The following is a 14,467-nucleotide window of genomic DNA, read 5'->3' as shown; positions in this document are numbered from 1 at the left end:
CCCTCCTGGGAATCCTTCCCAAGAATGCATGGCATTCCCTGAGGCCACGCGACTTGAGGTGCAGGCCCCCGTTTCCAGTCCTGCTGGGCAATCCACTGCCCCCTGTGCTTTGCATGGTTACTTTCCTCACTGTTTAGTGAGATGGTGAGATTTTTATCCCCAGGAAGCAACATTAACCATCTTCACGAGATGCTTCCCATTTCTAAAGGCCTCTTGTCTTTGTAAACATCAGCAGACTTGCAAAAGAAGACTCATTTTGGACGGTGAACAAACCCTTTCAGGCGACTGGAAGTGAGAGAATCCCCGAACTCTGGAGACTCTGCCTCTGACTTCTCTGCTCTTCCTGCTCATTCTGACCACAGCCTTTATGTGGAGATCTACACCTGGCCTTCCTGCCTCTTCTCACCTAGCCCTGCACACCGCTGCCTAGAATCTTCTCGGCCATGGACCTGGTGATGCCACTCTTTAGCCTGTAAGCCATGTCTTCACTTAGTCTCACCCCAACCTCCCATGCCAGGCCTTCCAGCTTCCCCCTCCACATCTCTATTATGTGGCTGTCCTGGGAAACCTCTTTCCATTCCCAGAATATACCCTACCTCATCCCACTGAGATGTATGCTTGGCTCATGTTTTTTCTTATGTTTGGGATCATCTCAACAGGATCTGCCTATCAAAACCCTTCTTACCTTCTAAGGATCAACTGAAAGAGAATCCCAGAACAAGAAGAGATTCTCTGCCCTCTGTTTCTTCTACCTGTTTCTTCTACCTGTCAAAGCACCTGATCCACAGATGAAGATGATGACCATGCTCTTTCCTTCAGGGCACTCATCTTGCCAGATACCACAGCGCATCTTTATTGGCTTACATATTTACTGCCTTCCTCTCTCCCTATAGCGTAAGCTCCAGCAAGGCAGAACCTTCTGTGTAAAGTTCACTGGCGTAGGGGCAATACCTAGAAGGATGCCTGACAAACCATAGGCATTCAATAAATACTTGTCGAGTGAACGAATCAATAACTGACTTATTTGCCTGTAGTCTTTTCCCTTCTGGTGAAAGACCTACTTTCTTCCCCTTTCAGAATTGCCCTTTCCCTTCCTGGTAGAGCTGGTTTTCAGCAGGCCCTGCCTTCCCTAACAGTTCTGCCAGAGAGATGGTCGGATGGCGTAGGCTGGTGGGATTACAGCTATAGTGGGGTTGAGGGAATGGTTAGGTTGTAAATTTAAGGTTTACTCTTGAACATCCCGTAAAGCATCTCTCACATGTAGCATATGTGATTATACACACACACACACACACACACACACACACACACACACACACACACGTATGCATATGAAAATGGGCAGCATGGACAGAATACAAAAGAAGCGTACACATGTAAAGTAAGCGTGTAGTATGACGAGCGCATCATGGGCAGACAGAGGCACACTGATGATATCAACACAAAGATGAATTTGCATTAATTAATGAGAGAGAGAGAGGGAAGGCGAGATGGGGGGAGGGGCAAAGGGAGAGAGAGACTCTTAAACAGGCTACACGTTCAGCGCGGAGCCCGACGTGGGGCTCCGTCTCATGAACCATGAGAACCTTACCTGAGCTGAAATCAAGAGTTTGGACGCTCCACTGACTGAGCCACCCAGGAGCCCCTAATTTGATTAAATTTAAATATATGCATGATGTCATTCTACTATATCCTATCCTTGTTCATAGTAACTTCAGGAGAAAGGATCTCTCCCTGGGACCCCTGACACCAAGGAACATTGTAAGTCTGGAGCTGCCAAGGAAACATCTTTGCCACACAATCATGCCAATATAGAAAATAATAGGTCTAGGAAAAAAAAGGGAGAATCATTATGACCTCATTTGAACTCCAGGATCCAGCTGAACTTGAAACTAGCCTACTTATGGACTTGGCAGTTCATGAATCAATCAGTTCCCTTTCAGTTATGACTCACAGGAAGAGTCCTGACTGATACCCAAGTTGACTCAGAAGAGCTTCCGAACACATCACTACCTGCTCCTCTGGTTGCCTAGACGATCAGTCCGAAAGTATCACACATTTTATCTGCACATTCTGGAGCTATTTATTATCCTCTTATTCCTTCCTCGCTGGAGGAGACCAATTCTTCCTGTAGTTTTTTAAAATGGAAAATCGTTCAAGCATGGGGTGGTTGAAATAAGGAGTTCAGGGGAAGAACAGAATTTAAGGTTCCCCATTCCTCATCTGCCTCGCACTCAGGGACCACCCTCCTATAGGGCGTTTGTTGGGTCTTTCCGCCCATGCCTGTAGCATTAATACATGAGGGAAAACCTAAGTCCGTCTAAGAGGTCCCGGCTGCTGTGGGATAATATAGTAGACCTACTTCCCACAGAGGAGAGGGCTGTCTGGAAAGAGAAACCAGTGTGGCTCAGAGTTCAGCGGCCTCACTCTGAGAGCCACGCAGCTGTGCTGTTGGGTCACTGGGAGCAGGGACACCTGCCCTGTGATGATCGAGGAACTCAACCCTAAGAGAATGTGGCCAAGAGTCTCAGACAGCTCAGTTTCCAATTTTGATATTACAAGTATCTAAAACCAACACTTGGGGAAGGTAAAATAAAGTGTCTTCTTTTGAAGTCAGAATTATAATATATTGGCCTAACAGGTAAATATTGACTAAAGGAAAAGAGAGGATTATTACATCAGGATATAAGCCGTAATTTTAAATTCGGTCTCTGTGTTGTTACTACACATGAACTTTCTGTCCTTAGTCAAAATTGACAAACTGACAAAGAGTTCATTACAGGAGATAAAACATGAAGGAGGCCAATCAAAACATATTTCAGAGGCTTAAATTTCACTCAGAATTCCCAGCAGAGCTTCTAAGACCAGCAAAGAGAAGCTCTCTTATTTTCTCCTTTGGACCTTTTTTGTGGAAACCCTAAGTAAATATTTTATTACATATATTTACATAATGTGAACTTGCAGAACTTTTGAGGTAGTGGCACTGCAGTTTTTATTCCATGAAAGAGAAAATATAAATCCAGAACATTCTGGGTCATATGCTGCCAAACCATTTAGGATCAATTTGATGTTTTTTTAAGGAATACTGTCTTCCATAAAAAAGTATTCATCTTTTTAATAAAATTTTTTAGTTGTTTTTTTAATGTTTATTTATTTTTGAGAGAGAGAGAGAGACAGACAGAGAGCGAGCGGGGGAGGGGCAGAAAGAGAGGGAGACACAGAATCCGAAGCAGGCTCCAGGCTCCGAGCTGTCAGCACAGAGCCCGACGTGGGGCTCGAACTCATGAACCGTGATATCACGACCTGAGTCAAAGTTGGACGCTCAACTGACTGAGCCACCCAGGCGCCCTCCATATAAGAGTATTCTTTAAAATATGTTTTACATCAAAAGTTTTCATCTAGTGGGGCTAAGGGAAGCCCTGATGTTTTTCAAGAGCTGGGGAAGCAGGTGGAGGCAAAGTCCCCAAGGCCGGCCATGCTGGACTGGCTTTGCTCAGTGGTGCCTCAAGATTAACATGAATACATTTGGAATGAAGCAGAGAGGACATCACAAGTGCTTCATCCAATTAAAACATAAATAGAAACTTGTCTTAAAAGGTTAAGACAAGGGCTTAAAAACCACCTTGTCTAAGCCAGCCTCCCAGCCAGTTCAGTCACTTTCCAACCGCATCCCTGCTCAGTGGCCCCTGACATGTCCTCAAAGGTTGGGGGAGCTCACGTCTTGAAGCCCCTTGCTCTATCTCTGAGGAGTTCTTGTCATGGGAAAGTGCTTCCTCACAAGGATCCACGATACACAGAAATGAAGCCTCTGGTTTACTCTGGCTCCGGGCATCCATGAGAGGTGATTCCTCTGTTTAAGGTGCTCGTGGTCTCTTAGGGGTTGGAAGATACGGCAATGTGGTGACAGTGTATTACCAGCACTATGACAGAGGAAGGTTACACACCCTTCTATCTGGGGGCGAGTGGAGCTGAAGTCAGCTGTCACTTCAGTGAGAACATGTGCAAGTGCTCCGAAGTCAGTAATGGCTGTATGAACACATACTGACAATGACAATCATAAAAATGATAATAAGGAGAGGCGCCTGGATGGCTCTGTCGGTTAAGTGCCCAACTTCAGCTCAGGTCATGATCTCATGGTCCGTGAGTTCAAGCCCCGCGCTGGGCTCTGTGCTGGCTGCTTGGAGCCCAGAGCCTGGAGCCTGCTTCGGATTCTGTGTCTCTTTCTCTCTCTGCCTCTCTCCCACTCATTCTCCGTCTCTCTCTGTCCCTCAAAAATGAATACATGTTAAAATTTTTTTTAAAGAAATGATAATAAGGACAGTAGTAGTGACCGTTTCATGTCTACTTTGTGCCCAAGGGCTCCACATACACTGACCCAACTTTGACACAGGCACATAAACTGTATTTCACGGATGAATCATCTGAGCCTCAAAGAGGCTCCAAGTCATTTGTCCAAGATTATCTGCCTAGTAATAACCCCTGCATTCAAAACCAGGTTCAGAGACTTTGCTCTTTTGATCACCCCCAGCCCCCTAAACTCCAAGACAAGACAATACATCCCAATTTTTCATCTCAATGGGGCCACAGCTCAAAATCTCTCCCCATCTCTAGGCAGATTCAATAGAAGCCATTCTTGGCCATGGACCCAGAAGGCCTGCTGGGGACTCTCCTCAGCCTTGCCCCCAGCCACATTTCTGTCCCTGCAGTCTCTTGGTTCCCACCGCCACTCCCCTTCGCCACCTGCAGCAGAGCCAGCTGTAAAACATCTACAAAGTCATCAAGTTCAGTTCTATTTAACTGTGAGTCCTTAAGGTCCAGCTATTCCTTTCTAAGCTTCTAGCTTATAGTGGGTCTTCCTTGGCTGGCAGCAGAGGCACTATCCTCAGTACCTGAAAGGGCTGTGTCTATTATGGGCGGGGACGGATCAGGCTACCCCCGTGAGATGTGAGACCAGGGCCTTCCAGACCTGGGTCACTTGAATTCACTTTCACCCACTGCTAAGACCAAACAGCGGTGACAGAGGCCCCTCTTGACCCAGAGGCTCTTCTTGACACTTGTTTTGATCCAGAATGTCAGGCAACAACACTGCCATGTGTACCTCAGCAGCAAAAAAGTAACTGCTTTTGTCTGGGTCGCTAATGGTGTTTGTGTTGCTAAATACAAAACTTTTTAGGCCTGACTTGGCCTGACCTTACAGGGCATCGGAGACCTAGTGATGTCTCCTTCCTTGACCCCCGCTCCCTTGGCTCTGGGTGTGAGCCTAACAGAGCAACTGCTCCTTCTCAGGCTCCACTTCCTCTCCTGTCCCTTACACGTTGGCGTGCCTTCGAGCTTTGGCCTGGGTTGCCTTCTCTGTCCATTCTACTTTCTCCCTAATGTCTCAGCCATTCCCAGGAGTTCAAGCCTCATCTCTGTGCTCTGGTCTCCTTATTCTGTGCCCCCAGCCTCAATTTCTCTGGGCTCCAGACTGACATGCCACTTAGCTGTCCCACAGGCACCTCACACTCACACCTCTGAAAGTCACTATGTCTCTTCCTGTGCTCTCCATCCCACGAAGTGGGATCACCTCCCCTAAACTAAAAGGGGCACCATCACTGCCTAAACCTAAAAGAAACTACGCCTTACTCAGCCCGTGTCAATCAATCACTCTGAACTCTCTCCCCTAAGTCGGCTGGTCTCTCTTCTTCCCACCGTCCCCACTGTGGCCAGGGCCACCATTTTTCCTTCAAAGGAAGATCTAACAACCCCCTTGTTGCTCTCCCTGACATTTGTCAGACCTACTTTCCACGCTGAAGATAACTCTTTCCAAAATGCAAACCTCCCTGTCACCCTGCTTCTCTTCCTGACGATTCCTACTCGTCCCACAGCCTAGTGCATAAAGCCTACTCCCTGATGACCTAGGCCAGGTTCACCTCCTCTCCTGTGTCTTTCTACAGCACGACACTCCCCATGCACCACCCCCCCACCCCCACCAGCCCCACTTTCACCACTTACTGAAAGTCGGTCATGAGATATCTCCCCCACCCTCTGTCATCGGCACGAAGGGCAGGGAGAGGGCCAAGCACAGAGGCAGTGTCTGAGGTCTACTGAACGAATCAGGAAATGACAAAAACATAGGGCAGATTCATTGCCCATCCGGGTTGAAAGGGGCTGTAAATGCTGCCTGGTCTGACTGTGCAGAGTCCTCCCCACACCAGGTCCTCCCAGAGTGAGAGCAACCTATGCCTGCACACCTCAGGTGACTTAGAAATCACTACTTCTCAGCATAGTCCACTCCATTCTTGGATGGCAACGCCAATCAAAATCATCACCCCCTTTAGAGCCAAAACATGTCTTTCTACAGCTTCTACTTTTTGGCTCAGTTCCACCCCATAGGGCTGCCCAGAACAAGCCCAACTCTTAGAGGACAGCAACGTGACTGAGAGAAATGAGTGCAGTGGGAGATCTCTTCCAGCAGGGCTGGGCTCTGCTTTTGGGTTGGCACTGGCTTTGAAATAGTCAGATAGCATGGGGCCCCCTGGATCTTCTCTCCTTCAAGCTAAATTACCATATGGCTTGGCTTTGAATCCCCTCATAATCCTCAGCATCCTCCTAATAACCACCTTCATTCATTCAATTAGCCATTCAACAGATACTTATCATGCTCCTACTACGTGCCAAGTACTTTTCCAGGCACTGGGGACATACAAGTACACAACACTGATAAGGTCCCTTCTCTTAGGGAGCGTACATTCTAGTGGGGAGAGAAAGACAAGAAGCAAACAAACAAATGGTAAGAGAACTTAAGACAGTAAAAAGGACTCTGAAGAAAACAAAACAGGCTGAGGGGATGAGGATGCCTGGGGATCACCTCAGATTTAGTTCATAAAGGTCTCTCCAGGGGAAAAAAACGGGAGACCTGTGTGTCTCAAAAGGACCATGTCACACGATGGCATGGGGGAGTGCATGGCAGGCAGAATAACCGGAGCGAAGGGTCAAAGGCAGTAGCAAGCTGGTTGTGTCGATGGTGGAGAAAGAAGGGGAGGCCTGGAACCTAGAAGGCTAGTGAGGTAGATGGGGCCTTGATGAGAGACACCCTGCTGGGCCGGATGAGGCATTTAGATTTTGTTTCCAGTGTTGTGGGAAACCACTGGAGAGTTTCCAGCAGAGAAATGAACATGCCACCTTCTCACTTTATCACCTCTTCCCTCTGCGTATCACGGTTCTGCGAATGTCGTCTGAGGTCATACTGAACTGAAAGGCAGCCAAGAAGAACTCTTAGGAATGGTGCTGCCAGGCAAACGAATTCAGTCAATCCTTCAGTGAAGTAATATGCTTGGTGAACAAACACAGAGGATGCAAAGAAGCATAACCTGTAAGACACATCGATAGATGCCAACCCATACTGGATCTCCCATCGCACAGACTGGCCTCCATCCAGCCTACGTGATGGGAAAATGATGCTCTTGCTTGGGTCACCCTCTTGCCCCTGTGGTCAGTCTTCCCAACAACATGGGTCGTAAGAGCAATAGAAAGCCGTGTGCTGAGAGCTCAGAAAGGGTAATCCAACAGAGAGAACTGAGAGAAAGGGACTCTCTGCTGTCTAGACTTCCCCAGAACTGCAGGACCTCCTTCAGGGCGGCACACTCAGCCAGCATGCAGGCCCTGGCCTTAGTCTGGCCCGTTGCATTTGAGAGACAGAGTCACGGTTGAGGAACAACTGGGCTTGGCTCACCTTGGAGCCACACAATAAACTCCATCTTTTAGTCGGGGTAAGCAAATTCCCTCACTTTGGTGGAAACACCGATTGGGTAAGAGAGACAACTCAAACTCTGACGTCTTCCAGTTCTGTGCGGTATCTGGTTATGTAATCAAACACAAAAGTTGACCACTGGTACAGCAAGCCATGGCAGTACTCCACGGCCATGACGTGGCAATGGTTTGAGGAGGTTTCATAAACTTAAAAGGAGTCAAAGTGAAAAATTCTGGGGCAAGTAAATCTGAATGCAGCGCAAGGTACCCATGTATGAGGAGGGGGCTGTACACGAGGATTTCTCAGATCCTCCTGAGGGCCAGGAGCTGAAGAGTCCGCACACTGCCTCTTTTAATTTTCTTTTTGCCATCCAGCAAAGGGTTAATGAGGACCTTCAGGTGCAAACTCCTTAACTGGTGAGCTCACCTCTTGGAACTAAGCAGCTTAGAGAGCCTTTTTCCTTCATCATTACAAAGGGCTCTATCAATCTGCAAGTACTCAACTAAACTGCCCACACAGCAATTTTTGTCATGTCCAATCTAATTCTCAGGAATCTAAGTTTAAATTTATATGAACAGCATGGAAGAGGAACACCCAGGTAGTAAATTCCACTTTTCCCCTTCCAAATGATTTGAGCAATGGCCTCCTTCATTAACAGGAAAGAGAATGAGGAGCTGAACATGGGAGGCTGGCACACCCAACGTCTGGGAATTTCCAGGCCTTTCAGAAGTGAGTGGGGAAAGCCCAGGTCAGCCGGTCAGGCCTGGGACAGAGCGTGGAGCAGAGGCTCGCGCAAAGCTCTGAGTGCAGGAGGGCAGGCGTTTGGTCTTTCCTCGATGCCAAAAGAGAGTCAAGTCAGAGGGGCCAAGAAGGACCCCTGAAGGTGGTTATGCAGTTAGCAGGTCCAAATCATTAAGGGTGGGTGGGGTGTGAATGGGGTGAACTGCCCGCTGTTTTAAGGTTGCCAGGGTTGGGTGATGGGAACAAGGAGTTTCATTATACTATTCTGTCTACTTCTGTGCATGTTCAAAATTCTCTATCCAAAAATTAAAAAAAAAAAAAAAGTTTGCAGGGGCTGAAGCCAAGGAAAGAAAAAAGTTTAAAAGGGAAAAATCCAGTTAAGTAAAACTAGCTACAAGTTTTAAGAGAAGGACAAGCCAATAGAGGCAGGAGAGGGTTACTGCCTAAGCAGAATTAAAATGTCCCCAGTGATGATTTCTGGAGGTTGAGGATATGGGGACTATTCCTTTCTACATTATACACATTTGTAATGTTTCCAGCTTTCAAAGGCTGGAAAAGCAATAAAGATAAAAAGTATAAAATAAAAAATGCAAACCTGGCTTAAAAATGTCTGGAAAAAATATGTCAAGATGGTAACAATGGTTTTCTCTGAGTGGTAGAATTAGACATTTTTCTTTTTGTTTATATGTAAATTCTAATATTTCTGTCATAAATGGACTGTTGAACTGTTCTTCCTTTCTTCCCTCCCTCCCTCCCCTCCTTCCTTCCTCTTCCTCTCCCTCTCCCTTTCTTCTTCCGTTCCGTCTGCCCTTCCCTTCCTTCTTCCCTTCCCTTTCTAAATAAAAACACACCAACAAAATGCTCTGTCCCCGCCCCACCACCTCCCGCTCGCGGATTCCCCACCACACAGCAATAGAAAGCACCACGGGCTGGTCTGGGCAGGGGGCGGTGAATGGTGGCAGGTCACCTGCCAAGTCTCCTGGTGGATAAGGGGGAAGAAAGCGCTTTGCAGGCCGTTTCTGTTACAGGTGAGCTCAGTAAACGAAGCGGCACGAGTAGGCGCGCTCCTTCTAAATAAGAAACAACTATTTTCCAGCCAGAAACGTGACTCCAGTTTACAGCAGCCTGTGGCTTCTGCCGTCACTTTACAGGTCCAGCATCTGTGCACGGCTAGCACAGGGAACCTACCCCTTCTCCTGCCTGTGGCGGGCAGGCAGGCAGGCAGGCAGTGCACGATCCCGGCAGACCAATTTCTCACGGACACACATTCGAAAACCAGATTTCAGCATGTCTGCACACCCCTTTGCGAGGTTTTCTATTAAAAAAAAAAGCCTCTCTACAAAACATAATTACTGGTCTCTAATAGGCGAATTTAAAAGAGATGTACCATTTTCAACAAGTTTTAAAGAAATCTAAACATCTGTGTGTATTTAAATGCCCGTTCGCTAAATCTAGCTGTTCCCAACAACTGCTTAATCCGATTCCAGCCTTCCTTTCAGCTGAAATCAAAGCAACTTTCATATTCACCTTGAACTTGGAGAGGCTAAAGCTTTTAAAAGCTTTATGTCCTGTGACAAAACCCCTTAATGGCTTTCCTCTCATTCTGGAGAAGCCGTTTTAGGTTCTTGTTATTTTTTCCACCATATCAAATTAGCTCTTTTTGGATCTAATTACTCAGTCTCGTTAATCTCTTTTGCATGATGGAGAGACTGTTTTCTGATTCCCCAAGGCTTCTCGAAAATTAATAAGAAATTATATCCATGATTTATGGCCGCTCACGATAGGCATTCACCTCACTGATTGCCCCATAAAAATAGCGCATTGACTGCTTTCTTTCTAGAGCACCTTGTATTAATTCATGTAATCCTCACAATGCCGTAAAACAGATCTCTTCCTACAGATGAGGAACCTGAGGCCCAGGGAGGTTAGATACCTTGTATCAAGGTCTGGCTCCCAAACCTAAGCCTTTAACCACTACTTGATGGGATTTGCTCCTGAGTTTCTAATTGGTGTCTAATTGGTAATTGCTTTTGTTCTTAATTAACCCCTGTAAGGCTGCAAGTGCTCACGGTACCAGTTTTTAAAGAATCGTACATTTACTCTGCAGAGCACACACTCTAAGACAAATGGGTAGAAGACAGTATGATTTTCAACATAAGCAAAAGTGACTCCTTTATGGGGACAGTGAATATTCCCTGAAATAAAAAACCTGCAACCAATGGTCATTTTCTATTTATGAACTAGCCATATATCAATTACAGTTTTAATTCGGTTTTCACATAAAGTATTCGAATTGCTAAATTTTCTAGGTAACTGAATGCCAATGCTTTAATCATCCATCCTTTATGGTTTCAACCCTTCTGGATAGAAATCCTCTATAAATATATATTTCCTTTTCCTAACAGTAGAATATAATTCAATATCAATAACTTAGGGATGTTAATATGAATATCTTTTGTACTTTTCGATAGATGCTGATGCGGCAGAGTAGGGCAAAAGTGTCCAGTCCTCAGGACATACTCTCAAATTTGCTTGTCACTTCTGCCACCAAAATGGAGTTAAGACTGTTTAGATGCAACACCTCCTGGCTAGTTATAACCACAGTTATCATCCACTGGACCTTATGCATAAAAGATATTCAAATATCTCTCGATTAAACGAATCTACTGCACAAAAGTTCTATGGGGTAGGTATTATTAATTTTCATGTTTTGGGGCACCTGGGTGGCTCAGTCAGTTAAGCATCTGACTCTTGATTTTTGGATCAGGTCATGATCTACCGGTTTGTGGGACTGACCCCTGCATCGGGCTCTGCACTGACAGCACAGGAGCCTGCTTGGGATTTTCTCTCTCCCTCTCTCTCTGCCCCTCCCCTACTCATGATTTATTTCTCTCTCTCAAAATAAATAAATAAATAAGCATTAAATTTTTTTTTTTTTTTATGTTTAACAGGCGAAGACATTCAGGCTCAGAGAAGTTAGATGACTTGCCTAACGTTGCACAGTAAATGGCAGTGCGTGGATTAGAACGCTGTTGGACTCTAATATCAATGTTCTTAACTATCATGCCCGAAGGTCCAGCCTTTTTCTAAGGGGTTTTAATCACTCCATAATTATCAGTACCTTTGACTTTCTGTTTCCAGCCATTCTATTGAGATCGAATTCACATACTATACCATTCACTCATCTAAGTGTACAGTTTAATGGTTTTTGGTGTATGTACCTTGTGCAACCATCACTACGGTCAATTTTAGACTATTTCGTCATTCCCAAAAGAAACCGCATATCTGTTTTCAGTCACTTCCTATCTCTCCCCAACCTTCCCAGCCCTAGGCACCCACTAATCTACCCTGTCTCTGTGCCTATTCTGGACATCTCATATAAATGGAATGGTTACGTGGTCCTTTGCGATTGTCTTCTTTCACCTAACAATGCTTTCCAGGTCTTTCTATGTAGTAGCATGCGTTGGTACTTCATTTCTTTTTATGACTGAATAATATTCCACTGTATGGACATACGCATTTCTTTACTATTCGTGAGTTGACAGAGATTGGGTTGTTCCTACTTTTTTTTTTTTGTATGCCCCTTCGCTTCTTAAAATAAACTTTTTACTGAAGCGTGAAATACATAAATGATACAAGCCATAAGTATACAGCTCAATCAATTTTTACAAGGTGAATACACTTAGGTGATCACTCCTCAGTTCAAAAAATAGAACATAACCAGAATTCCAGAAGCTTCTGGATATTTGGGTCGTCTTCAGTGTTTCGCTATCATGAATAATGCTTCCATGAGTATTCTTGTCCATATGTACTCATTTCTGTTGAGTCTTTGCTAAGAATGAAACTGCTAGGTCATAAGTGTGAATCTATTCAATTCTATTACATACAACTGTTTTCCAAAGTGGTTGCACCAACTTCCACTCCTGGTCAGTGTATGAGAGTTCTAGTTGCTTCACATCCCCACTAACGTTTGGTATAGTCAACTTTAAAAAGAAAAATTGAGCTATTCTCGTAGGGACATGGTAGTAACTCACTGTGGTTTTAATTTCCAGTTGAAGTACTTTTCAGATGCTTTTGACCACTGGCTGTTTTATAAAATGCCTGTGGAACTCTTTACATACTCTCAATAGGAGTCCTTTGCTGGCTATATGTTATTACAAATGTCTTCTCCTCTGTGGCTTGCCTTTGCATTATTTTAATGGTGTCTTTTGATAAACAGAACTTCTTAAATTTAATGAAAGCTAATTACCCTTTTCCTTTGAGGTTAATGCTTTCGGTGTCCCGCTGAAGTAATCTTTGCTTATCCCAGGGTCATGAGGTTATCCTTCTATCTTATCTTCTAGAAGTGTAAGTTTTACCTTTTACACTTAGATCTATGAGGCACGTGGAGTTGATTTTTGTAGAAAGTGTGATGTGGTAGTCAAATTTCACTTTTTTCCTATAGGGATACCCAGTGGATCCAGCATCATATATTGATAAAACCATCCTTTCTTCACTACACTGCAGGGACGCCTTTGTTGAAAACCAGGTGATCATATTTGCATGGATCTGTTTCTGAATTCTCACTTCCATTTCCACCTTGACTTCTGAATAGGAACTAGGTATTTGTTATTTCTGTGTAACCTCACTAAAATTCCACCTCAATATTTCCATTTTATGTTACTAATAGTTTTTACTGAGCACTTACTTTTTGTCTGGCACAGCTCTAACTGCCAGGTATCATCCCATTTAATCTTCCCAGCAATTTTAACTTACGCATTATTATCCACATTTTATCGGTTGGGAAACGTGAGGCATATTCCTCTGGACTTTGGACTGTGTCTCTTCCCGTTTTGTCATCATACCACCTACTTTTGTGGAAAAACATCAGTAGCACAAGCAACTTTAGGCAGTTACTGCTAATATTTTACAAGTGAAGTTGTGTTTTTGCAACAACAGGCATAAATGGGAGCTTTGTTCCTTTAGCTCTTCATATACGCAGAATTTTGGAACTTGAAGACACCTGAAAAACCGTCTAGCCCAGATACCCATACAGCTGGGGAAGGAGAATTTCAGAGAAACCACAGACATGCCCAAACTTACATGATGCAGTAGAGGCAAAGATGAGACAAGAACCCAGCTCTCCTGCTCCTATTCCAGTGCTCTTTCTGGTATACCGCAACTGCCTCTCATCATGCAATGAGTGTGTTGGATCACTGAGACTCCTGAACTGGCTTCCAAGTTTACCTTGGTGCCAGATACTTGAGGATGCCTGACTGGTGGGTGCCAGATTATCTTGGCTTTAATGAGCAAGGAAACTGGAACCAATCAGCAGAGCTGGAAGCAGATGAACAGGCCACAGTCCAAATTTGGTTTAACAAGGTGCACTGAGACATCCATGAAAAAAGAGAATTTCCAAAGCCCAGACCCCACAGAAATCAGGCTAGCAAGATTTGAATGGAACATAGGAATAAGACTTAGAGGGGTGGAGCTGTCTCTCCACTTAATCTTTCCACTTAGATTCTGTGTCCTCAAAACAGGAACTCATTGGCAAGCATCCCAGAAGCCCACTTCCATGCCAGAGGCCTCGCGCGATTCTTCAGTTGCTTGGATTTTTTGAGTCAAGGTATGATTCAGTAAGAAATGATCATACAACATGGAGAGTTAAAATTATTCACTCATCGATACCCCGGATGAGTGGAGAAGACACGTACCTCTTCATGAATTGACGGCTCTACAGAGTTTTCCATTTCTCTTCCCAAGTTCACTACCCAGGGCCATACTATGAAAATAGGGTTTGTGTCTGAGATCAAGTACTTGGATTACCTGGGATTTGCCTGAGGTCAGGACGCCCTCTGACATAAGAGATTGCGAGAGGAAAAAATTAGTGTTTGAAAACCGAGATTCGAAATGACTTGACATAGAAGAGGAGTGTAGGAATAACAGCATAGAACACACTCGGCAAGATGAAGATGTCAGAGACACGCCCAGGAGTGTCTCCAAGTGGAAGGGTGC

General features: G+C 44.9%; 1 protein-coding gene across 7 annotated transcripts in view; it reads right to left on the bottom strand.

Moving 5' to 3' along the window:
• Nucleotides 1-14,467, bottom strand: part of DIS3L2 (DIS3 like 3'-5' exoribonuclease 2) — a 348,816-nt gene that overhangs the window by 110,829 nt on the left and 223,520 nt on the right. The window lies entirely within an intron of this gene.

The sequence above is a fragment of the Acinonyx jubatus genome, chromosome C1 (genome assembly GCF_027475565.1).
Source record: "Acinonyx jubatus isolate Ajub_Pintada_27869175 chromosome C1, VMU_Ajub_asm_v1.0, whole genome shotgun sequence".
Taxonomy (NCBI): Eukaryota; Metazoa; Chordata; class Mammalia; order Carnivora; family Felidae; genus Acinonyx; species Acinonyx jubatus.
The sequence above is the reverse complement of the archived record's forward strand: the minus strand, read 5'-3'. Positions and strand labels throughout refer to the sequence as shown.